The sequence below is a fragment of the Acinonyx jubatus genome, chromosome D2, assembly GCF_027475565.1.
Source record: "Acinonyx jubatus isolate Ajub_Pintada_27869175 chromosome D2, VMU_Ajub_asm_v1.0, whole genome shotgun sequence".
Lineage (NCBI taxonomy): Eukaryota > Metazoa > Chordata > Mammalia > Carnivora > Felidae > Acinonyx > Acinonyx jubatus.
Genome location: NC_069393.1, coordinates 67673028 through 67696135, shown reverse-complemented (window position 1 = coordinate 67696135; position 23108 = coordinate 67673028). Strand labels below are relative to the sequence as shown.

Sequence of the window (23108 nt, the reverse complement as noted above, 5' to 3'; positions counted from 1 at the left end):
GTCTTTGATACAGTAGATCAAAGTAAACATCTGTTGAATGAAAGGTTGATGGAGGAGGTGGGGGTGGGGTTCTAAGGCAGAATGACTGCTAATGGGAAGGGGTTTCTTTCGGCTGGTGGCTAAGCGTTATTTGCATAACAAAGGGGTCCCCCAGAATTTCCTTTACCTATGGAGCTCTAGTAGGTCAATACCATTTAAGGGTCTTTTTACATTTCTTAGGGGCAGATAAGAATCTGACGGGACCTTCTCCCATTGAATCCTTGAAGTCATTTAGCCCGGAAGGGGCTGAGTGACAGGTTCAAAGTCACAGGGCTAGAAAGCTGCAGGGCCATTATCCACTCTCAGTCTTGCTTAACTCCCAGCACCCACCCTCTTCATGAGGCCTCAGAGGCCCAACCGAGAACTGACAGCATGAGAGGGGAGGGGGGGCACGGAAGGATGAAGATTACAGAGAAACTCAAAGTCCCTGCCAATTAAGGGTCCAAGGAAATGCATGTAAAGCATCTCCAACACGTGGGAGCAGGTCACTAGCGTCTTCACATGACTTCTTCAGGGTCACAGTCCGTGAGTTGCTCATCTGGTGCCAAATACGCTTACCCCCCATGAGCTAGCCCTGCTCAGACCCACTCAGGCTTGCTTTCTTGGCCGCAGTGAGAACTCTCTTGGCAACATGGAAGCATCCAGTCTGGGAACTGGGGGCCCCACGTGATCGCTCAGGATATTCAGTGACAGCAACTTGCGTCAGGCTCATCCAGTGAGAATGAGGCTCCTGAGCTCCTGAGGCTCACTCCCTGGTCAGAAAATCCTCATCAGGCTAAGCCAAGAAGACACCACCCACAGAATCATTAAATTATAACAAGCCCTGAAACTCACTCCAGAAGCCTGGGTCTGTTTGTCCTTGCAGTCGGAAGGAAGCAGCTGATTGGCTGTCTGAGCTCAGACTAGCAGGCCTTATCTCGGACTAGTTATTATTTGATTAAAGAGGCCTCCTCCTGTGGTGTTTCAAAACCATGCTGGGAGAGTTTACTGCTGCCTAGGGACTTTTTCTGAGGTTACTACAGAACACCCAAAGTCCTTCAGTCTCCAGCTATACAAACAGACACCCAGAGGAGCTTTGTCCACTTCCACACCCAGGCGGGGGCTGTGTTCTCCAGAGTCTCCAGCAGCTTTGCTAATCAGCTGGTTGAAAATAATTCCTTAAACACCACAGAGTCAAGGATACAGGTATTAAAGGTAATTTGGCGGGGGTGGGGGGGTGTCTAATTTCCTAGGATGTCATGGCATTCGAAAAGGGGGTAGGGTGCAGGTCTGGGGTGCAGAGTGGAGAGCAGGAGAGGCAGAGGAAATGGAAAAAGAATGTGCAAGAAAAAAGAAATCTTGAAATTCTACAAAAGGCAAGGCCAAGGTGTGAGTTATTTGCAGCTGGAGAGAGGCGTGAGCATGATCGCGATGTATCATTCACATCTGCAGGCTTTTGCTCCCCGGGAAACCTTTCTCGAGGTCTGTCCACTCCCTTGGTATGTCTGTCATCCTTCCCCCTGGCTCAGAACCCCAAAGTCCCAGTAGGGTTTTGGGCATTATGAGAATCTGGTGGCTTTAGCTTGAAACATTGTCTGATGTGATTTGCAAATGGGACAAGGCCCCCTGAAGGTTCTGCTTGGTGACACGCATCCTTGTGATGTTGACCACAGAGAGAAAAATGGGGCCGAGCATCTCATTTATGAGAATTTGTTTCCCGCTTTGCCTGGGATCTGTGTGTGATGTGCACTCTCGGTTCTCACGCCCCTCATGGCCCCAGCTCGGCGATGTTTTCCGCGCTTGGGCTGAGAGGTCAAGTCAAAGGGCTTCCTCGCTAAGAATGCAAGCTGGGCTCTGGGCTCCACATGATGCCAGCAGGGATTTACCCACCTGGGAAGAGGATGGAAAAGTCCCCTCTAATTGTTACATTTGGCTGGAGGTGCCCGAGGAGGGGAGGATATGATGCAAGACAAGGAAAACATCATTTTATTTGGGTGGAAAACAACGCTTTCATAGTAAATCAGCATTAAAATTGTTGGGTTTTTTTCTTTCTTTCTTTTTGTTTTTTGCTGTGCATTTTCGATTACTGCATTTCCTCTCTCTGGCCGTAGTGGTTGTCTTAATTTCCACATGTTTCCATCCAGGTTGTCTTCATTGTGAACTGTTTGTACCTGGGTTGCTTGCGCTGTGTCAGCTTTGGCAGCATGTTTTCCTGGCTTGCCCCCCCCGCCCCCCCCCCCCCCCCCCGCCAACCCCCGCCAACCAGCTCTGCAGGAGGGGGCGTGGGGGGGGGGAGATTTTCTCGGCAGAGGCCCCATTGGATTTCCTGAGACTATTTGGGGTAATGGTCTGAGGCGCTTGTCAAAGTAAATCCCCTCCCCCCTCACAATTTTAAGGGAAATGGCAAGAGGGAGGACAAACTCAGAGCCAGGAGTTGTACCTCCTGGACCTGGTTCCTTCCTGCTCTTTTGGGAGCACTTTCTCCCTTTACCATCATCCGGATGGCCTGAGTCTGCTCCTCCTCTCTCACTGTTCTCCCATCTCTGTTCTCCACACGGACACTCATTCTTTGCACCCACCATGGCGGCCTTCTTGCATGTTACCCTTTCTGCTCGGAGCATTTCCTCCCTTCCCTGCCCCCTGCTCTGGCCAAGTCAACAGATTAGTGAGGTCTCTGAGTAAAGCTTCTTCCTCTGGGACTAGGTTAGGATCCCCTGGACCTCACCTCACTGACCCCCCAACTGTGTCGTCTCATGATGGCTTGTTTCCTCATCCACTGCCTCGCACTGGCAGCTCTGTGAAGCCAGGGGCCTTGCTTCCAGCCCAGCAGTGTCCAGCACCCAAGAGACTCTTACTGGCAATAACAGGTAACACTGACGGAGCACCTTCTAGCTGCCTGGCACTGTTCCGAGGGCTCTTACACTTTTTAACTCAGTCCTCAAACTGGGAGGTGTCAACCCATTTAACAGACAAGGGAACTGTATAAAGAAACACGTTGGGGCACCTGGCTGGCTCCTTTGGTTGAGTGTCCAACTTCTGATTTCGGCTCAGTTCATGATCCCAGGGTGGTGGGATCAAGCCCCACATTGGGCTCCATGCTCCATCCTCTCTCCCTCCCTCCCTCCCTCCCTCTCCATTCCCCACCCCCCACCACCAAAAAAAAAAAAAAAAAAAAAAAAAAAAAAAGAAAGGAGTTAACCTAGTAAACAGTGGACTTCAGAGCCCATGCTTTCACTCCTATGCCACAATGCCAATCTGGTGCCGAATGAATCCGTGAAAAACGAATGATAGCGGGGTAACGAAGAGAACACTAGGCCACTCTCCCATCTGCTCTGTTGGACCCTTTCACTCAGCCTACTGCACATGAGCCACAGAGCAGGTTGTGGGCAAGGCTCTGAGGATATGGTAGGAAATGGGTGCAGACCCTGACCTGAGTTCACTTTAGTTTTGAGCTACGTCCTCTCTGTCAGGATCCGCTTTCTCCGTCAGCCTCTCACCTACCTTTGTTTTAATCACTTATGGGCTCTGACCTCATGACTGAGAGGGGCTCCAAGTCAGGAATTTGGTCCTGCCTTGAAGGAAGCGCTTACAGAAACTAACACTGCCTGGATGCTTGCAGCAGATCGGGCATTGTGCTAAGGGCTTTCCCTGCCTTAGTTCATTTACCCTCCTTGTGAGGGAGGGGGTTAGCATCATCCTATGTCCTAGAGGAATAAGTTAAGGCTAAGAGAACTAACGTTCCCAAGCTGGTAAGTGCAGCATCTGAGACTCTGATGTATCCAGCCTCATACCCGCATACCAGGGGGTTTCATAAACACTTAGCTCTGGGCTCACTGCCTCCTGGTGACTGGTCCCCTCTGGAATTCAGGCAGATATTTCTGTTTCACTGTCTGCTTCTCCAGTTGCTGTGTGGGGACCTCCTCACTGCTATGTGATCTTCAGCATTATCTTTCCTGCCTGGACCACAATCTAGCCCCGAGCTTCACAAGACCAGAGACTGGTTTGGGAACATCTGGTCCTAGAACATCACAGCCAAAAAGCCTAAACCAAGGCCCCCAGCTTAAGGGAAACTCCAAAATCTGAAGACCTTTCTTAGAAAAGTAGTACAGCATGGGGGTGGGGGGAGGGGGGGATGTCATTCAGATCCACTGCTGAATTTTGCTTTCCCCACTTGTTATTTATGTTGTCTAAGCCCCAGTTTCCTTATCTGTAAAATGGGTATCATATGTCTCTGGTGTGGTTACCTTGAATTTTTTTTTAATGTTGATTTATTTTTAAGAGATGAAGAGACAGAGTGTGAGTGGGGAAGGGGCAGAGAGAAAGAAGGAGACACAGAATCCAGAGCAGGCTCCAGGCTCTGAGCCATCCGCACAGAGCCCGATGTGGGGCTTGAACCCACCAGCCGTGAGATCATGACCCGAGCTGAAGTCGGACGCCCAACCAACTGAGCCACCCAGATGCCCCTGGTGCTGTTACTTTGAGAATAGAGATGTTCTGTTCACTAAATGCAGGTGTGTGCCTGCCATGTGTGAGGAACAGTGGAGAATGAGGCCGAGAAAGATCCCTGCCCTTGTGGAAGTTACAGTTGAATAGGAGACAATAAGCATTAAAACAAAAACAAGAACAAAACACACACACACACAAATAAATCATTCCCATTTGTGATGAGAAAAAAAAAAAAAAGGACCATATTTAGGTAGGGGAGGAAAGCTTGTCAGGCAAGACCTCCCTGGTGAACCGATAGCATCTGAGCACCTAACACGCTATCATGAGCAAGAATGCTCAGCACGTGTGACCCTGGCCAACCACCTGTAACTCTAGGATTCAGAGGCTGTGAGTATAAAGTGAGGGGGGTGGACCAAATGCTTCCTAAGGCTGAGTTGTCCATCTCTGGTATTTATAATTCCATAGCAAGACAGAGTCAGATTAAAGGAGACTCCCCTGACTTCCTGTCCAGTACTCTTCTACCCAGCTATCTCCATGGATAGACAGAGTCTGAGTCCAAACTCAAGAAGGCCAGGGGGAAGGCTTGGCTAATTCTGTCTCCCAGAAACCCCTTTCTCTAGTGCCTCCCTCTCTTCCCCAGCTAGAGCTCAGCATCTTCACTCCCCTATGGTCACTCCCACCAGACAGAAATCCCTAAGCCCTTTCCCAGGAATGGAAAAGAGGTTCTCTCTGTCCTTGTCCCCCAGGTTCCTACACATCCAGCCTGGATGATTAACCCACCTGGGGCAATCATCTCTGGTGGTGGAATTCCAAGCACAGGCAGGCTGGGGCAGGGAGCAGAGAGCTGAGGATGTGGGCACGGGCCCATCATCTTCCTTGGCTGCCCATGAGTGCTCCCAAGGCTGCCCCTTTCCCCACCCACTCAGCTTCCTCCCCCAGGAGCACCATGTTCCTTTTGCACTGCACACAGTGTCTTTTGTGAGCTCTGCGGCCAGGGACTTAGTGACAGCTCTTGTGAAGAACTGGTTAGCATTTTTTCCAGACAAAGCCAGAAACTCTGGGAGGTGATGGGAAGGCTAAGCTTGCCAAGTGTGTTGAAAGGAAATGATCAGTTCAGGCTCCTGAAAGAATGGTCTTCAATCCTGTTCCACCTTCCCCACGGGGGACCCTGTCCCCTTGACCTCCAAGGGCATATCGACTCTCTTTCCATCTCCTCTTCCTTACCTGGGGCCTAACTCTTGCCTTCAGCTGTCTGTTAACCAATCCCCACCTACTGCTTACTGTCCACAATGCTTAGTAGGACCTCCCAGGGACGGGTTTTAGCCAGCGATGCCTAAGGGAGCAATGATGGTGGGAAGGCAGGCTATAGATTTGATAACTCAAGGGACATAACTGTCTTCACATGAGCTCAGGATTTGAAAACCTTTGTTTGGTTGGGGAGTCAAAGATTAGATGGATGTTGAGAAAGGACTATCTAACGCTGTGCAATAGATAATACGTTGTATCAGAGCGTTTCCTTTTTTTAAAGTTTATTTATTTATTTTGAGAAGGGGGGGGGGGGGGAGTAGAGAGAGCTCAGTGGGAGTCTCGGACTCACAAACTGTGAGGTCATTACCTGAGCTGAAATCAAGAGGCTGGCACTTAACCAACTGAGCCACCCAGGCTCCCCAAGAGCATTTCCAAAGAGACATGGAATAGCAAGTTGTACCCAGAGGCAAACTCTCCCCAACAGGTCATAAAAGGAAAGTGGCAGGATATTTGCAGTGGGAAGCCCACCCTCACCATTCGGTCCCCAGAACCTGTAGCCTTGCTAATCTTGCCAAGGGGAAGCCTGGTTCTGCAGCCAGGAGCGGCATTTCAGATGTGTATTGGGGCTCCAAGTTGTCCTGCTGAGCCAGTACTAATGAAAATACTCCATCACTCCTGATCTCTCAAGCAGCAGGGCAACAGGAACCCTCTTCCCACCCCGTCCTCTCTCCTTGCCTCTGTGTGTTTTACTTACTGAGCTTTGCATTTGGCCTTTCTCTAACCTGCCCTGTGGGTCTGGTGGGAAGTTTAGCTGAGGTTGACTCTGTGCATTGGGCTTCAACACCCTGCCAGGAGTCAGGTTGACCCCCCAAAAAAAAAATCCAAAACTACCCAAAATGAGTTTTAAAAGAAAACATCCTTTTTCCCATGAGCTGGACTTTCTCTGCAGGGAAGAGCAGTTTTTGTGGATCTTAACATGGGCGGAGGTGGGGGGTCAGGGGGGCGGACTACTTAGTAACAGTGTGGCTGATGTTTTCTTTCTGTCAATTCCGAATCAGAAGTGACTGTGAGGCACTGGGGCCTGGGAAAATGGAACACCCTGGGGCTGAGAGCTCTTCTCTGACTTGGCAATGGCAGTACCAGTGGGATCAAGCAGCAGGCAGGCTGGAGGCTGGCTGTTCCACACCCCAGCCCTGCTTCAGCCCAGACAGCTCAGGGGACTTGGGAGAGGAGCTGAGCCTTTACTCGGTAGTCCCCTGGCACCTCCCGGGGCGGCAGCAGCCCTAACTCCCATCACACTCCCCTTGGGGCTCATTTTAATCATCTTGAGGGATGATGCTCAGGGCTAGCCTGTGGGTAGGTTGGAGGTGGGGCCCCTCATCCACTGCACCAGCCACAAACAGCACGCATGATTATAGAAATGTGCCCTCTAATCGTCAGACTGTGCGGGTTCGTGAAGCAGCATTGTGTGTTCCTGGTTCTTTGCCATTGCTCCTTCACAATCTCCCTTGCTATACTACCAGGCCTGCCCCACGACTAACTAGCTCCTTGACTCAGGGCAACAAGGCACAGCCACTGCTCTCAAGGAACTCAAAGCCCAGTGGAAGAGATGAGTAATCAAGCAATTTAGGGTAATGTCGCCATGTGGAAGACTGCCATCAAAGAGCAGCGAGGTTTATTCTCAGGACAACTTCAGTCCCTCCAATCCTACCCTTATCTGTCCCTCTCCTTATCCTGCAACATCTTCTCTGTTCCATCTGGCTCACAAGCCTAATTCTTCTCCCAGCAACTCCAGTGGCTCCTCACAGTACCCATATTTCAGACTGCAGATGAGTGCTGGCCTATGACGTTTTTCCAACCCAGGGTGACTTAAGAACTAAGGACAGAATAGCCAGTCTTTAGTACACCTGTGTGTATTCAGTTTGAGGAACTTGCCTTCGTTTGGAGAGGCTATCCCTTCTGTCTGTCTGTCGAGATGTTGAAACATTCTTTCATTTATGAAAGGATGGTATTTGTAGATGTCAACTCAGGTTGAATTTAATTTTAATATTACCATTGGGCAGGAAAAAAAAAGTTAGGATCCATTGTTTACTGCACTGTGGTAGCTCAAAGTCTGGGAAGCATTGCCTAACAAACTGCTTGTCACCAAGGTTAACACCTATGTCCAAACTCAAGCGGGAGCCCCTGGGGTGTCTTTCTTAGTGTCTGATTTCCCAGTCTGTGGCAGACTGGCAGAGCTGATGTATTCAAATTCAACTCACTTCCCCAAGACACTTAGCTGGCTGTAGTGGCCTAATCCTTAAATGGACGCTCCTGTTTTCTTGGCATCCCGGGCTGCTGTATGTTTAATGACTTGAGTATCCAATTTCTGGGCCAAACTCATGAAAATCTAAAGGGGCATTATCCGTCTCAGAAAGTAGTTGCAATGGAAATAAAAGCAATTCGTACTCAGTGTTATCAGGATGTTTAATTTTTCATTGAAATTTCAAGATAAAAGGTGATCTTGAGAGTTGTGTTAACCCAGATCTTCGGCTTCCATTGATATGCAGCTTAGAAACTGCTGGAAAAGATGCCAGTCTGGCTTGGAGCAGCCTTTTGGGAGTCGAAGGATCTGGTATAGTTCATTGAAGTCCCATACTACATCAGGTTATCCTGCCATTTTAGATATGGTTTGGGCTTTGGAAGTCCCCATGAAGCTTGATGGATAGAAGAAAATGCCCATCAGGCAAGCCAGATCCCAGTAATATAAATGGCAAACTTCAATCTCTTCGGTTGTGGTTGAACATTTCTGTTAACCATTGTTTAAAATAAGTGATTCATGCTAGGCTTAGATAATTTATTTTTAAAAATTTTTTAACATTTATTTATTTTTGAGAGAGAGAAGGAGAGAGAGACAAAGCGGGGAAGGGGCAGAGAGAGAGGGAGACACAGAATCCGAAGCAGGCTCCAGATTTTCTGAGCTGTCAGCACAGAGCCTGATGCAGGGCTCAAACTCAAGAACCGCAAGATTGTGACCTAAGCCAAAGTCAGATACTTAATTGACTGAGCCACCCAGGCGCCCCATTAGATAATTTAGCTGCAAGGAGGGTTTTGCTTTACCATTCTGCAATGTTGGTTTTACTTTGTGATGGCAATTGCAAAGGAGATTCTCATGTTTGGACTGAGTGCTTCTTGAGGTCAAGGGTGTGCCTTGTGTATGCTATTAGTGAACACATTCTTCTACTTCTGTCTATCTCTCTGCTGGGACCAAACACATCTCTTGGCACATAAGATGTCAAAAAATTGTTGTTGTGATACCAATAATGCAAATGCCTGATATATTTTGGAGAGAATTCATTTCTGGCAGTTTCTACCTTGGCCTAATATGATCACTTAATCAATCATTCATTTTTTTTTTCAACTTGCCTATTGAATTATTAGAAGAAAATTCTTTGACTTGACAATTCTGTTTTGGTTTGCAACCCTACAAAAAGGAAGAAGTGGGCATATGGCGGGCATCAAAGACCTCTAGTGAGCAGTTTGTGTTCCAAGCCTTGGTACCTAGTTTTCTGGAACCTCCATTGGCTGCTTAGTCAGGGTCTGGGGAGCAACAGGCATGGTCCATTTGACCTTGCATAACTGTATTTGGTTTGCCTGGGCAATTTGGCCAACACAGTCTTTTCCACTTAACTCACCCTTCTTGTGGCAGGCAGCCCTCTGGCTGGTCAGCAGCCTGAGGTCCGAAGAGAATAATCTAGAAGGCTTAGGGAAGTTTGTCATCCTAGCTTTGCCATTGCTCAGTTATATGGCCCTGGGCAAGTCATCTGTCTCCCTGGGTCATGTGAACCATGGCCTGTGAACCATGTTGGAATAGATCAGAATTTCTCAACCTTGGCACTGGCGACATTATGGGTAAGATAAGTTTTGGTTGTGGGGTGACTGTCCTGTGCTTTGTAGGATGCCTAGCGGCATCCTGGCTTCTACCCACTAGACGCCAGTGGTGCTCTTCCCCTCTTTTGTAACGACCAAAAGACATTTGGACACTTCCAAATGTCTTCCTAAGGGCAAAGTCATCCCCAGTTGAGAACTATTGGATCAGATTATATTTACCTCTGTCTCTGAAGCCACAGTGAGTTGTTAATCCATTCTGTTTTATCAAACACCTACCATAAGCTAGGCATTATATTAGGTCTTGTAGCCTCAGTATTTTGTACAGCTATTCCATTGAGTAAGTGCCATCTACTTCATGAAACTCTGAATTAGAGCTAGAATGGCGTCTACAGGGGCACTGAGGTAGAATGAAGAAAAGAGAGAATCTCTATTTGGACTCTACCTAGCCTCATCTATAAAACATCAACCTTATACATTGTTGTCAGGACCTGATGCTTAGTGTATATGAAAGACCTTAAATGATAGTAGACATTCAGTAATTAACCTCATTCTCCTTTCTTCTTCCTCACCCCTGAGAGAATCAGATCTACACAAACCATTATCAGCTTTGCTCTGCTATCTCTAGGAATCTACCCTTCTCCTACCACATGCCCCCAATCTGCTCCCCAGGCAGGCCAATACTGATATGTCCTTTTGAAAATCTCCAACTGGGTGGGTCTGACTTCAGCTCAGGTCATGATCTCAGAGTTCGTGGGTTTGAAACCCACATCTGGCTCTCTGCTGTCAGTGTAGAGCCTGCTTTGGATCCTCAGTCTCACTCTCTCTCGGCCCCTCCCCTGCTTGCTCTCTGTGTCTCAAAAATAAACAAACATTAAAAAAAACTCCAACTATATGTTTCAAGGAGAGCCCCCACCCCACCCCCAATGTCTTCTATTGCCAGATTATTAACTTGGTGCATTTTTGAAGGAGTTGCCTCTCCCTAGTGAAGAAAAAGATTCTCCAGAGAATAACCAGAGATGAGCAGAGGCCATTGTTTTGTGTTTGCTTTTGCACGGTGACAATAAGGAACTGAGGAAGCCCCAGGTCCTCCTCTTTGAGTCATCAACATTGCTTCTCCTGGGTCACTGATTGGGCCATGGGTTTTATCATGGGTTCTGAGTGTCTCAGGGGCAAAGATCCTGCATTGGACTTCCATGGGAGCTCCTACACCACCTTCTCCAGGGAACACATGTTGGTATTTTGTAGCCTGATATGGTGAGAAGTATCATGGTGCAGTAGTAAGCAGTTCAGGGCAAGGGAGTTTGAATCTGTACTTTCTTCTCGGGTCAGACACTGACCAGGGGCTATGGAGAACATGAAGACAGTGTAACTCTTGGAAAAAATAGGTTCAGGCTCAAATCCCAGCTCTGTCACTCTCTGTTTGGCCTTGGGAAATGTATGTTACTACTCTGAACCTTGGCTGTCATAGCTGAGAAGTCTGCAATCATAAGGGTCCCTCTTCATTTGGAGGTTGTATTAAATAATAGAATATGTGGAAAGCATATGGTACAATCCTGGTCATTTTTTTGAGAGAGAGAGAGAGAGAGAGAGAGAGAGAGAGAGAGGAGCACAAGCAAGTGTAGGGAAGGGGCAGAGAGACAGAATCTTAAGCAGGCTCCACGTTCAGCACAGAGCCCGATGTGGGGCTCAATCTCATGACCATGCAATCATGACCTGAGCTGAAATCAAGAGTTGGATGCTTAATCGACTGCTCTGAATCCTGGAAAATAATAAGTGCTCAATAGAAATCCACTTTAATTAATAATATGTGTCATCTTAAAGAGTAACTATAAGCAGTAATAAATATGATAGGTATTACATAACAAAAAGATGGATTTGGGTGGATGAAAAGGTATGTATGAGATTGACTTGTTCCATTACTGATGAGAAAATGGGCTCAGAAGGGGAAGCAAGGGGAAGGGTACCCAGGTTAATGGCAGAGCTGGGGCAGATCTTACATCTCTAGATTCCCCTCTAGATGCTGGTTCTACTGTCCTGGGGTTGCTTTCCTGTATTAAAGAAGAAATTACTCAATAACAATTATAACATGATATGGCAGACTATTCAGGACTCTCGCCAGAGGTATAGGCACCACCACGATGGGGATTTTACAGTATAGAAGACAGACTAGACTTAACTCCAAATACAGCATGGGCAAGAAACAGGGTGGGGGCCTTGGATGGAAAAGTACTAAAAGGAGACAACAAGGTTAAGGGGGACTCTGGGTAAACCGACCTAACATGATTCTTCCCTGAACACAGGTTGGGGTGGTCAGACAACACCTGGGGAATGGTGGAGGGCTAGGAGCCTGATCAGATATCGAAGGTTGGGGCTCTGGCTAAACTGACTTAGCAGCATTCTTGCGAATACTGGATTTTACAAGGAGGTGCATGGATGGGCCTAGGAGAAGGTTCAGGAGACTGACTAAAGTTTGACTTTTTGTCACCTGCTTGAACATTTAATGGCCAAGTTTAGAAAATTGCATACAAATTGAGGAAAATGCACCAGTTGGTTTAAGTACCATGTGCTGTTTTCAGAGGGATTTCTTCTTTAGAATAAGAGAGAAATAAATATTGTTTAATGGGTTTCTGATGACCTAGGGCTGCCCTAGAGAAAATCAAGGTTTGAGCGGGGGTACCTAGCCACCCAAGGCTCCAGCTACACCAGCCAGTCCTTACATACCACCAAGCACTCTAGCAATTATTGCCTTCATCCCTCCATCTCCCACCTTCTCAAAGTTCAGCCCTGACCTCCCAGCCCAGACCCAAGGGCCTGGTGAGTTCATCTTTTGCCTTAATGCTGATACTTGGTCTCGAGAGCCACCATGAATGACTATATAACTGAGCACAAATAGCGTTTCCCTTCCCAACGAGGCTGCAAGAGATTTCTCTGGGCTGGCTCAGACCTGTGACTCATATCTTATCTTTCACCTCTTGCCAATAAATCATGGGCTTGCTTGAGAAGAAAAGACTGAAGGTTTTAGGCTCATTGTTCAAAGAGGAAGAATTTTAACAGAGTGTCTTGCCGCACTTGGTCCTTCAATATTGACTATTTGGGGCCTGCTTGCAATGGAGGTTATGTGGTTCTGTTCGGGTTCTGACATCATGATAATTCACATGATGCCACATCACGTGTCATTACACAGTAAGTGGAACCATGGTATAAATGGAATAACTCATTTGCTTTAACTCTACTGTAGTCTTAAAGAATGGTCATAATTCAGTCAAGAAGTTGAATCAGTAGAGTCCTGTTTCCTACCAGAATTCTATCTCCTATTTCACTTTTTTTTAAACTAAATTAAAATTTAACTGAAAGTGGGTGTCCTTCTTCTCTGAAGAAGAGGCTCACCACGCACAGAATACACATTTTAATGCTTTTCTTTTACTCCCCTCCCCCTCTTTTGTTTAACCCCTTTCTGGCACAGCACATGTCAACTGATGATTTAAAGGACGGCTCTGCAGATTACAGCTCCTGGGCCAAATCCTGGCCACCACTTGTTTTATAAATAAAGTTTTATTGGCACACAGCCACATCCATTCATTTATGTATTTATTATCTATGTCTGCTCTCATACTACTACAGAATGGAGTAGTTGTGATAGAGACCATATGCCCAAAGCCTTAAATACTTACTAGCTAGCCCTTTACAGAAAAATTGTGCCGATTCCTGATTTAGAGTATGAGTGTTGGGGTCAAACATGCCTAGGTTCAAATGAGGTCTAGGTTACTCATTAGCGTGTAACAAGCTAGCTTTGACATTGGAAAAGCTATGTGACTTCTCTGAAACATAAGCTGTACCATGGAGATAATAGATAAATACCTACTACCTTGCAGGGTTGGTGTGAGAATTCGGTGAGATAGTATTTGTAAAAACTACAGCCCTGTGCCTGGCACAGAACAAATGCTCCATAAATAGTAGCTATTCCTGAACATTCATTGCTTTAGCCAACAAATGTATATCTAGTGGTTTCTCTGTGCCACACGTGGGGTGGGGGCCACAGCAATGCTTGACACAGACAGTTCTGCCTCTCAGAGAGCTCACGTTCTAATGAAGAGAGGCAGCATAAAGAAAATGAACTAGAGATCATTATCAAATAGTGATGAGCGCTATAAATAAAATCAAATAGGATGACATACAAGAAAATGACGAGGCAGGGAATAGAAAATTGCTAACCAAGCTAAGACCTAAACATAAGAATGAATCAGCCATGTGCATATCCAGAGAAGAAATATTCTCCACAGCAGGGACAGGGAGTAAGGAGTCCCTGAACCAGGGATGAGCTTGGGATGGTCCAGGAAGACAGGTGGCCTCGGGGACTGGGGCGGTGATGGAGACGGGGATGACAGAGGTTGGCAAGGGTAACAGCATGTTGACACTTTCAGGTCTTGAGAAGACTTGAGAGGCAGGGGTGCAATCTGAGACCATAATGGAGCAGAAATGAAGTCCTTGGCCTCATTCTACGACGTTTGTTGTAAATATATGATCCTTCCTCTTTGGTCTCTGGCATTTGTTGCTGTTGGAAACCAGAAACGAGAAGGGACCTTGGGGACCCTCGGCAGAGTGGAAGCTTTTGGTTGTCGCAAGTCCATCCCACCACCCCTGCTGATCCCGGCCCCCTCATTTGGGCTTTTCTCCTTACAGTACCCCTGACTCACCCAAAAGATCTTCTGGCCGATGCTATTACCTCTTTGAAATCTTTCTTATCAGGAGCCTTTAATGCTTCTCCAGGCAGAGCACTTACGGTGAAAACCAGTTAATGTAATCTTAAAACACTCTAATAAATTTCCAGCAACATAAGACCACCAGATAATCACTTTGTCCCTAGGCTCACTCAGAATTCACAGCTCAGATCCCACAATTAGCATTTCTTTTGTGTCTGAATCATTGAATAGGCGTGAAGAGCCCCAGTGATAATATTTTGCCTTTTGGAGGTTTTAAAGAAAGCTGTCGATATCATCAGTTACCCAAACTGCCTTTCGAGTTGCTAATAGGAACAGCCAGGCTGCAGTTCCCAGTTTCAAAGCCCTGCTGCATACCTAGCTACTTAAAAGTCTGCCTTTATCTTCATTCTCCCCTTTCTTCATCATCCTCATCCTCACCAAAACCCCTTACTGGAAAGTACTTAGCTGGCTGATAGTAACTCGTACTTCCTTTACAGTGTGCAGAAATGTGTTTCGGTCTCCTCTTGCTTTAGACATTGTTAGAAGAACAAGATCCCACATGTGGCTGTCTTCCAAGCCATGCTTTCAAACTGACGCCGAGTCTTACTTTGGGGTCCCTGAATGACCGCAGAGTGGAGGGTTATAAACCCCCTGAAATCAAATGCAAACTTCTACATGTGCCTTCCCCCCCCCCCCCCCCCCCCCCCGCCGTTGGGAGAGAATTTAGAGCTTCATCTGACTCTCAGCGTTCCCTGACTCCAAAAAGTTAGGAACGACGGCTTGCAAGACTTTAGTGACACAATCCGTAGTATAGTCATTGAAGGAAAACTCTATGCGGATTTGTAACTGGAAATGGGAAGTTGTTGGGGTTGGAGCTGGGGAAGCCTGCGATTCTGAAACACCACATTGATCAATTATGGCCTGTGAAAGCAAGTGGGATTGATACCTGGATCAAATGAGGCTTCTCTTTTTAATGGATTAGACATTTTCTCAGGAACTCTTAGGATAACAGCAAACATTAGGTATTGCCTGCTACGTGCCAGGTAGTGTCCCAGTGCCTTCCATATTTTAACTCTTAATCCTCACATCTACCGTATAAAGTAGATACTGTTATTAGTCTTGTTTTACAGATGAGGAAAATGAGGCACAGAGAGATTAAAACCATAGACTGAGTTAGCACTCAACATTCCAAGACCCTTCATAGTTCTGGATAATGTAGTTTGTCAAGCTGTAATTAATCGTTCAGAATAATTACCATTTTGGATATGGCTGAATGGTGGCCGTGTTGTAATCTTCAAGCCCGTGCCTAATCAATAATAGGATTCCCTTATGTGCCACTCTGGTTTTGTGAATAAGAACAGATTGTAGGTTATGTGCAGAGGACGCCCAGCTGACTCCTCTTTTAATTAGAATTTGTCTAAGCATCCTGTGGTTTATAAAATGGGGTTACTGACCTAGTAGATAATTTTATTGTGACTATTATCACCACTAAAAAATTCATGCCATGAACATAAGGCATGCCATGACCCTGTAGAGCTTAAAGTTAACTAAACCTTATCTCTGGGAGGTCAAAATTCCATTCATTCCAGGATTTGATCAATTTATGGGGCTGTAGATATAATTCACCCTTTACCTAGATTCTATATATTTAATAGTTAATGAGCAGGTGACCTAGGAGCTTACAGACTATCCTCTAAAAGCATCGTTTATAATTAACCTAGAGAAAACCAACATTGTGGATATTAAGGTTTCTTTAATCCCATATGTAACCCATAATGGTTGCTAGGAATTCTACTATTTGTGGATGCGTGCTAAATTTACATATATGTGCCTATGATTTGTAGAGGTAAAGTAGGAACTCTGGACCAGAACTGACAGCCTTTGGAAAAAGTAACTATAAAATAATTTGATAAAGGGGACACATGTTTTGCCGTCTCCTAAGCAGAACTGGATGTGCAAGAGGGTGCAATGGGTGAGGTGTAAGTCAGCCTGGGTGAAGGGTTGGGCTCTGACCTGCTCAGTCAGTGGTATTAACCAAGTAGGGCTAGGAGAGGGGATTGTACCCTGTGACTCTGGATTATGGAAAGCCTATTATACAATATCTTACTTTCATGTTGGAGATCGTCCTTGTAATCCATTTCAAATATTTTATGGAATAATATGATGGCTGTCAGAAAAGATTTGGTAGTAATCATAGTCAGTTGTATTATTATGCTTATTCGAGTTTTGCTTTATACCAGGTAATTTAGATAATTGGAAACTGGGTTGGTATTACTCTTTGAAAACCTTTTCTGTTGGGAAATCTGTAAGTTAAAAGCTAAAGATAGTTAAAAGGAGTATGTTTAGAGCACTCAAGAGAATGCGTTTCTGAAGGAAAATCTTGGAGCCTCTACGTCCTCAAAAGTAATAAAACTAAATTTCTTTAAAAGTTTTCTAAATTGAGACTTAATTGAACTTAGATTAATCTTCTTCCTGTTGAGACTTAATACGTGAAGCTCTAATGTACTTTCTTCTCTTAGAAAAAAGAATACTTTCAATGCAAAGTAGTTCTGCTTCTCCTTGCCTTCGTTGTGAATTTTTTTTTTCCTTTTTGACAAAAACTGATCCTGAGGAGGACAAATAAAAATAGGTCTATCTCCAGCCATGTCTAGCTCTCAAGTATTTTCAAATTCCTTCCTTCAAGTGTACTGGGCACACGCATGTTTGCCTCCTTATTCATAGTGTTCCCTCCCCTCTGACGCAAAGATTGGGAGTGGGAGAAGAATGGGTAATCTGCTTCCTACCTCTCTACCAAGCTTGAATACATGCTTCTCCAAGACCCATAGAATACTGAGCCCCTAAAGCTCTATGGTTCATAGATCCCTCCTTGAATCCCTCTATTCTTAACGTTATGCTTGTCCAGGATTGTTGACAGTTGTAACAGCCATTCACGTTCTCCTTTATTAAATAGTTGATCAATCTCATCTTGTACTTAGACATGCAACAAACACCTTGAGCATCTGTTTTGTGCAAGGCACTGTTAGATGCTAGGAAATCAAGATGGGAATGGGAGAAGTCAAGAATTTAAGAGGGACAGGCAGACATTAAATGGCTAATTCTACAATGGAGTCTTCAATTATAATTGTGATAAGTCCCATGGGGGAGAAGCATACAACAAGGGGTTCTGACCTAGTCTGGGAATCGATGAAAGTTGTCATGAGGAGGTGAGACCTGAACTGTGTTATGAAGCATGAGTTGTAGAGAAAACAGGGGGTTGTAGTAGGGACCACTGCCAGCAGAGAAGAGAAGGGCAGTGCAAGAGAAGGGCAGAGGCATTTTTCTTAAGAAACTGAAAGCCAGACAGTGTAGCCAAAGTCAGAAAGAAAGGGCAAGTGAGAGAAGATGAGGCGGTGAGGCTAGCAAGATAAGGGTGGTGAGGTTACTTAATACCAGGTATTAGAGGCCATGTTGAAGACTTTTTTCTAAAAGTCCCTATCCTAAAAGTCCAAGGCCTTTGTCCTAAAGACTGCAAGGAACAATTTAAAGGATTTTAATCACCTGCAGTGGGGATCAGGCAGAGAAATGGGGGTGTTAGAAATGCTCAGTGTTGCATTTTCAAATGTCTGCTCTGGAGGATGTGTGGGGAGTTTGGGAGGGTGGGGGGTGGGGAGCTGACATGAGGAGTCCGGGTAGTAAGTTTTGTGCCTTCCAGGAAAGGTGGTGGTGGCCTGCATTAGGACAATGCAGATAGCGAGGAGGTAAATGGGTGATGGGCTTAAAGCTATTTAGAAGGCAAAATTGCTAGAAGTTACTGTTGGATTGGAGGCAGGAAGAGGTTAAAAATGACTCCTAGGCTCCTGGTTTGCTGAGGAGAGAGTAAGGAGAGAGAATGAAGGAGGCCTTTGAGCCAGTAAAAGTTGCCAAGGAAAAACATCTAGGTAGGGAGAGAGAAATCCAGGAAGCGTGGGATTGTGAAAGCAGAGGAAAGGTCTTGCTCCTTCCCCTAGAGCTTGAACTTGCTCAACAAACCATCAGTATCCAATAATCTGACATCAAGTTGTACAACAGTAGAGGGGCTCTGGGTAGGTCTGGACACTCATGATCTAGTCCACGTTAGGATCCCTCTTCCAGAAGACAAGGTACTTTGTTTCCAGCTAGTCTCACAACTCCACAAACCACCTTGGACAATACCTTCCAAAAACCAAGAGTGATTTTCAGAGAAATGACTTAAGAAATACTTAGGAACAAAAAGTTTTCCTAAACTGACATGCTGTCATCATAAATGCAACAAAGGCACAGCAAAGACAAACTTTTATGATATCATATGGGGCTGGCTTGTCAGAAGCTCCTAAAGCTCTTCATTCCAGATTGGGAACTTTGCTTTATCTAGCCCAACCAGAAGGTTCTCTGAGGTTGTTCTGATAGTCATTAGGGCTGTTCATAAATGTTTGGTTAGCTTCCTTTGGGCACACGACAGGATTACGTTTCTTTACCCAGTTGCTTTATATAATGCTTTACCTAATGAAATGGGAACAGAAGTTAAGTCTGGATTAAGAGCCAGTACCTGGTTTCCACTCTCCATTCCTGGCCTCAGCAAATAAGGAAGTGCACGTCAATAAAGAGCTTCCCTCAGTGTCCTTTATGAGCAGAGCTCCTATAATAACCTGTAGTTTACATGTATCATAGGCAAGAAATAAACTTTGTTGTCTTAAGACTCTGAGATGTTTGTTACTGTATCATAACCTAGCCCATCCTGACTGATATAGAGACACCCTTTCCAGAACAAAGTGACCTTAAGAGTTCATGTGAGTTCCAAAGATTTTAGAACAAATTCTTTGCCAGGCAAGCTCAAACAAATAGGATCTGTCCTTTGTCTCCTGAGTCTCTGCAAGAGGAGACTATTACCAATCATAGTAATAGCTACTGTTTAGTAACTCTTAACCATGCAGCAGGGACTGTGCTAATAATCTTGCAGCATACATGATTCTATTTTATCTAAAATTAACCCAATAAGGAAGTGGACATGAGCAAATCCACTTTAAAAATGAGAGAATTGAGGCCTAGAGAGGTTAAATAGATTGCCCAGGGTCACACAGCTGGTAGATGGCAGAACCAAGATTGGAACCCAGGTTGTCTGGCTCCAAAGTCCTTGCAGAGTTCTCATTCTGCTAGAAGATTCAGGGTTGGCCTACTGGTGTCCTGACTCAGCTCAGTTCTTAAACCAACTTCATCTGAGTGTTTTATAGAGTGGGGTTTAAAACATATGCTTTTCAGACATGGGACGTGACTATTCTTAGCTACCAGGCTCTTACCTAAGCTGGCTGAAATGTATGTTACGTGTTTGTGCTTTTTAAAAACAATTTTTTAACGTTTATTTATTTATTATTGAGAGCTGGAGAGAAAAAGAGCATGAGCAGGGGTGGGGCAGAGAGTGGGGGAGACACAGAATCCGAAGCAGGCTCTAGGCTCTGAGTTCTCAGCGCAGAGCCCAATGGAGGGCTTGAACCCACGAACTGTGAGATCATGACCTGAGCCAAAGTGGGATGCTCAACCAACTGAGCCACCCAGGTGCCCCTGTGTTTGTGCTTTAGAATCAGATAGATCTGAATTCAAACTGGGGTTCTACCAGGTACTAGATTCGCTTAAGCTCTTGCTGTGCATCAGTTTCCCCATCTGAAAAATGGGGGTAATAATCCTTCCTGGCTTATGGGGCTGCCCTTGTTTTTCTGTTTGCTCTCAGATGCCCTCTCCATCCTTCCCTGCTCTACTTTATGTCTGGGAGAGGAGTGGACCCTGCAATCTCATTCCTTAGGCTTCTCTGCAGCTTGCTTCAGCCAATAGGAGGGGCTTGCAGGTGGTGGGAGGGCAGAAAGAGGAGGAAGCCAGGGAGGGTGTCTCTCAGTTTTTCAGGTGACTCCTCCAGCAGGGGCAGCTCTGTGGTTTTGGCTCCTCCTAGGCAGCCCCTCTTTCCTTGGTCTCAAATGTTGCTCTGGCTCCCGGTTCTGTTAATATCTTCCTTTGTTGTTCCAGCCCTAGGATGGTGTCTGCTGTTGGAAATCTCTGGGCTGCCTCACAGTCCCCTTTTGTTCTTTCAGCTTTTTCAAGACCTTTCTAAGAAGGATTCTGTATGAAAGTCCCACTTCCAGTGGTCTGGCCCGAGCTATTTTCTAGATTGTGCCATGGCTGATTTAGAGGATTGTTTGAGATAATGCCCGTGAAGTATTTAGAACAGGGCTTGGCACATAAAAAGTGCTCAAACAAAGGTAGCTTACAAAATGTGCTCACTTTCCTCTTACGGACATACTCTGTGGCCAGTTTGCCCCAGGCAGGCGCCTGCCTGCATGATAGCCTCTGAGTCATGCCCCGTCCTCCTTCTTCCAGGCTGGCCAGGTCTGTGGACCTGGGCTTCTGTTTTGATTCATCCTACTCTAATTTTTACAGAATGAAGGGCATGCGAATTCCTCCATAACATTTTTGACTCATGTCACAGTGTTGTTTTTAATTTTCAAAACTTCTTACTGTGGCTAAGAAAGCACTGCTTCATCTTGGGATAAAGGAGGCTTGGCTTGCCAACACCTCCCTCTGCCCCATTCCCCCTTCCTCCACTGCAGCCCACAGCGCTCACTTGTGTCTGTCAACTCTGTCCTCCTGCAGGACTTTGGCACATGGAATTCTCCCTTCTTGGAAGGGTCTTTTCTGGGCTCCTTTCAGACAAGGTCCTTCGCACACCATAGCCTCGGGGTAGCTGCTCCCTCCTTAGAGGTCCTCCCTGACCACCTTCTCTACTGCTGCTCACTGCTGTTGACCTCTGTGACAGAGGCTGTTTGGATCTTCATTGTACTTTCCACGACTTGTCTCTGTCCCAACATGCCACACACCATTAGACTTTTAACCCCACAAGGGCAGGACCTATGTGTGACATCCCCATATCTTCATCTTGTATCCTCAGCGACTAGGAAAGACTGTCTTAAAGGCACTCTTGGTCAGTATGTCACAAAAGAAAAGATGCTGAAATAATCTCATGTCAAGGGTTCGTAGAAGTCCAACAGTGATGATTTTTGGGGTCCTCCTCCTCTCCCTTACCCAGGCACTTATGCAGAAAGCTTGAAATCCAGTCTCCTTGACCACTGCTCCCTGCCCAGGCCCCGTGTAGTGTGTGGACCTCCATCCCCTTCACAACACGCTCGGCCACTGGGATCTTCACTGAGGCTCCCAAGACTCTACATTCAGCCCTCTCAGTCTTCCTGGGGTCACTCTCCTTCTGCAGACCGGCCACCTCCAAGGCCCTCCATGAAGCAATCTCAGACGGAATCCAGAACCAGTATCCTCAACACCTAACCCCTCCTCAGCGCCGTGCTGGTCCCCAACCCGTTCTCAGACAACCTCTTCTCACACAATCCAGCTTACTTCCACAGGAAAAACAAAGGGCCCATTCAGGTTTTGTCTTCTTGGTGGCCAACCCAATCATTAGTTACTGGTTTTTTTTGTTGTTGTTGTGAGTTTTTTTTTTTTTTTTTTTTGGCTTTCAGCAACAAAAAGGCTGCTAATTGCAATTACTTAGCCTCCCTTAAGGGCTTGGGGAATCCAGGGTCTTCAACCAAAGGGCCTGGCTACACTCCTGGGAGAAGGGGAAAAATACCTTTCATTTCTTAAGAATGAACTGACAAATTGTAAAAAAGGAAAAAAAAGGTGACTTGTAAGCTCTTTCTTAATTAGCCTGCCTGATCCAGTGCCCCAGATTCCTTCTGGAGCCGGTGCCCTGCCCTGAGGCATAGCTCATGGCTGAAACAAAGTCTGGATCCCCACCTAGTTCCTTCTGGCCTTCCTTCTTGGGGGTAGGGGGCTGGGGGTGGGGCTGGGTAGCCCCTTGGGGGTAGGGGGCTGGGTAGCTGTCAGGTAGCCCATCCTGTAGGAGATGCCAAGACAGATCTTCCAGAAGCCTGACTGCCTCCTGCTTGGGCCATTTGAAGTTTGTGGCTTAATTTACTACTAAAGCAGTTTTTAGACGAATTGAACTCCTTATTCTGCCACAAATGTGGTAAACTTGAGTCAGAGGGGTTCCATTCTCTTCTGGTCTAGGATTCTTTCTAAATGCCTGGCTCTGAGGTCACTTTCATTGCTACAAGCCCCCACAAGATACACTGGCAGGGACTTTTTTTTTTTAATTTTTATTATTTTTTTAATTTAAATCCAAGTTAGTTAACATATAGTGTAATAATGATTTCAGAAACAGAATTTAGTGATTCATCCCTTACATGTATCACCCAGTGCTCATCCCAAGTGTCCTTCTTAATGCCCCTTCCCCGTTTGGCCCATCTCCCCACCCAACACCCAGCCAGCAACCTTCAGTTTGTTCTCTGTATTTAAGAGGGTCTTATGGTTTGTTTCCCTCTCTGTTTTTATATTAATTTTGCTTCCCTTCCCTTATGTTCATCTGTTTTGTATCTTAAATTGGCAGGGACTATTTCTTAACTCTTTCTCTCTCCCCCCACCCCCATATATTTGAGTCATTATAGTGGCTAGAATTGTGCTCAAAATTAAATATGAGCCAGACACTCATTTGCTTGTGAGTAACAGAAAGTAAGATTATAGTGGTTTAAACAGAGATTTAACAAAATGCAGAGGTATGTGATTGGTGGCATTGGGTTTGGACATCAAGTTACGGAAAAAACGGGGGAAAAAAGTGAAAAAAAAGCCGTGCCAGCTCCCTGTTCCCTTTTACTAAGAAAGAAAATCTTCTCTGGAAATCCTCAAATTTGACTTTCTCTTAGGTCTCATTGCCCAGAACTGGGTCACATGACCATCTTGGCTGTAATGGATAGCTGGACTATGTATGTCAGAGCATGC

At 45.8% G+C, this 23108-nt stretch overlaps 1 protein-coding gene across 2 annotated transcripts in view; it reads left to right on the top strand.

Annotated features, from left to right (window-relative positions):
* The first annotated feature begins 998 nt into the window (after positions 1–998).
* The window catches only part of GPAM (glycerol-3-phosphate acyltransferase, mitochondrial), a 62294-nt gene continuing 40184 nt past the window's right edge, over positions 999–23108 (top strand). Inside the window, exon 1 of one of the 2 annotated variants that reach the window (XM_015082946.3) lies at positions 999–1224. The gene's annotated coding sequence lies outside the window, so the exon portion shown is untranslated. Of the gene's footprint in view, positions 1234–23108 lie in introns of both variants that reach the window. The other variant, XM_015082943.3, reaches the window with a different exon arrangement.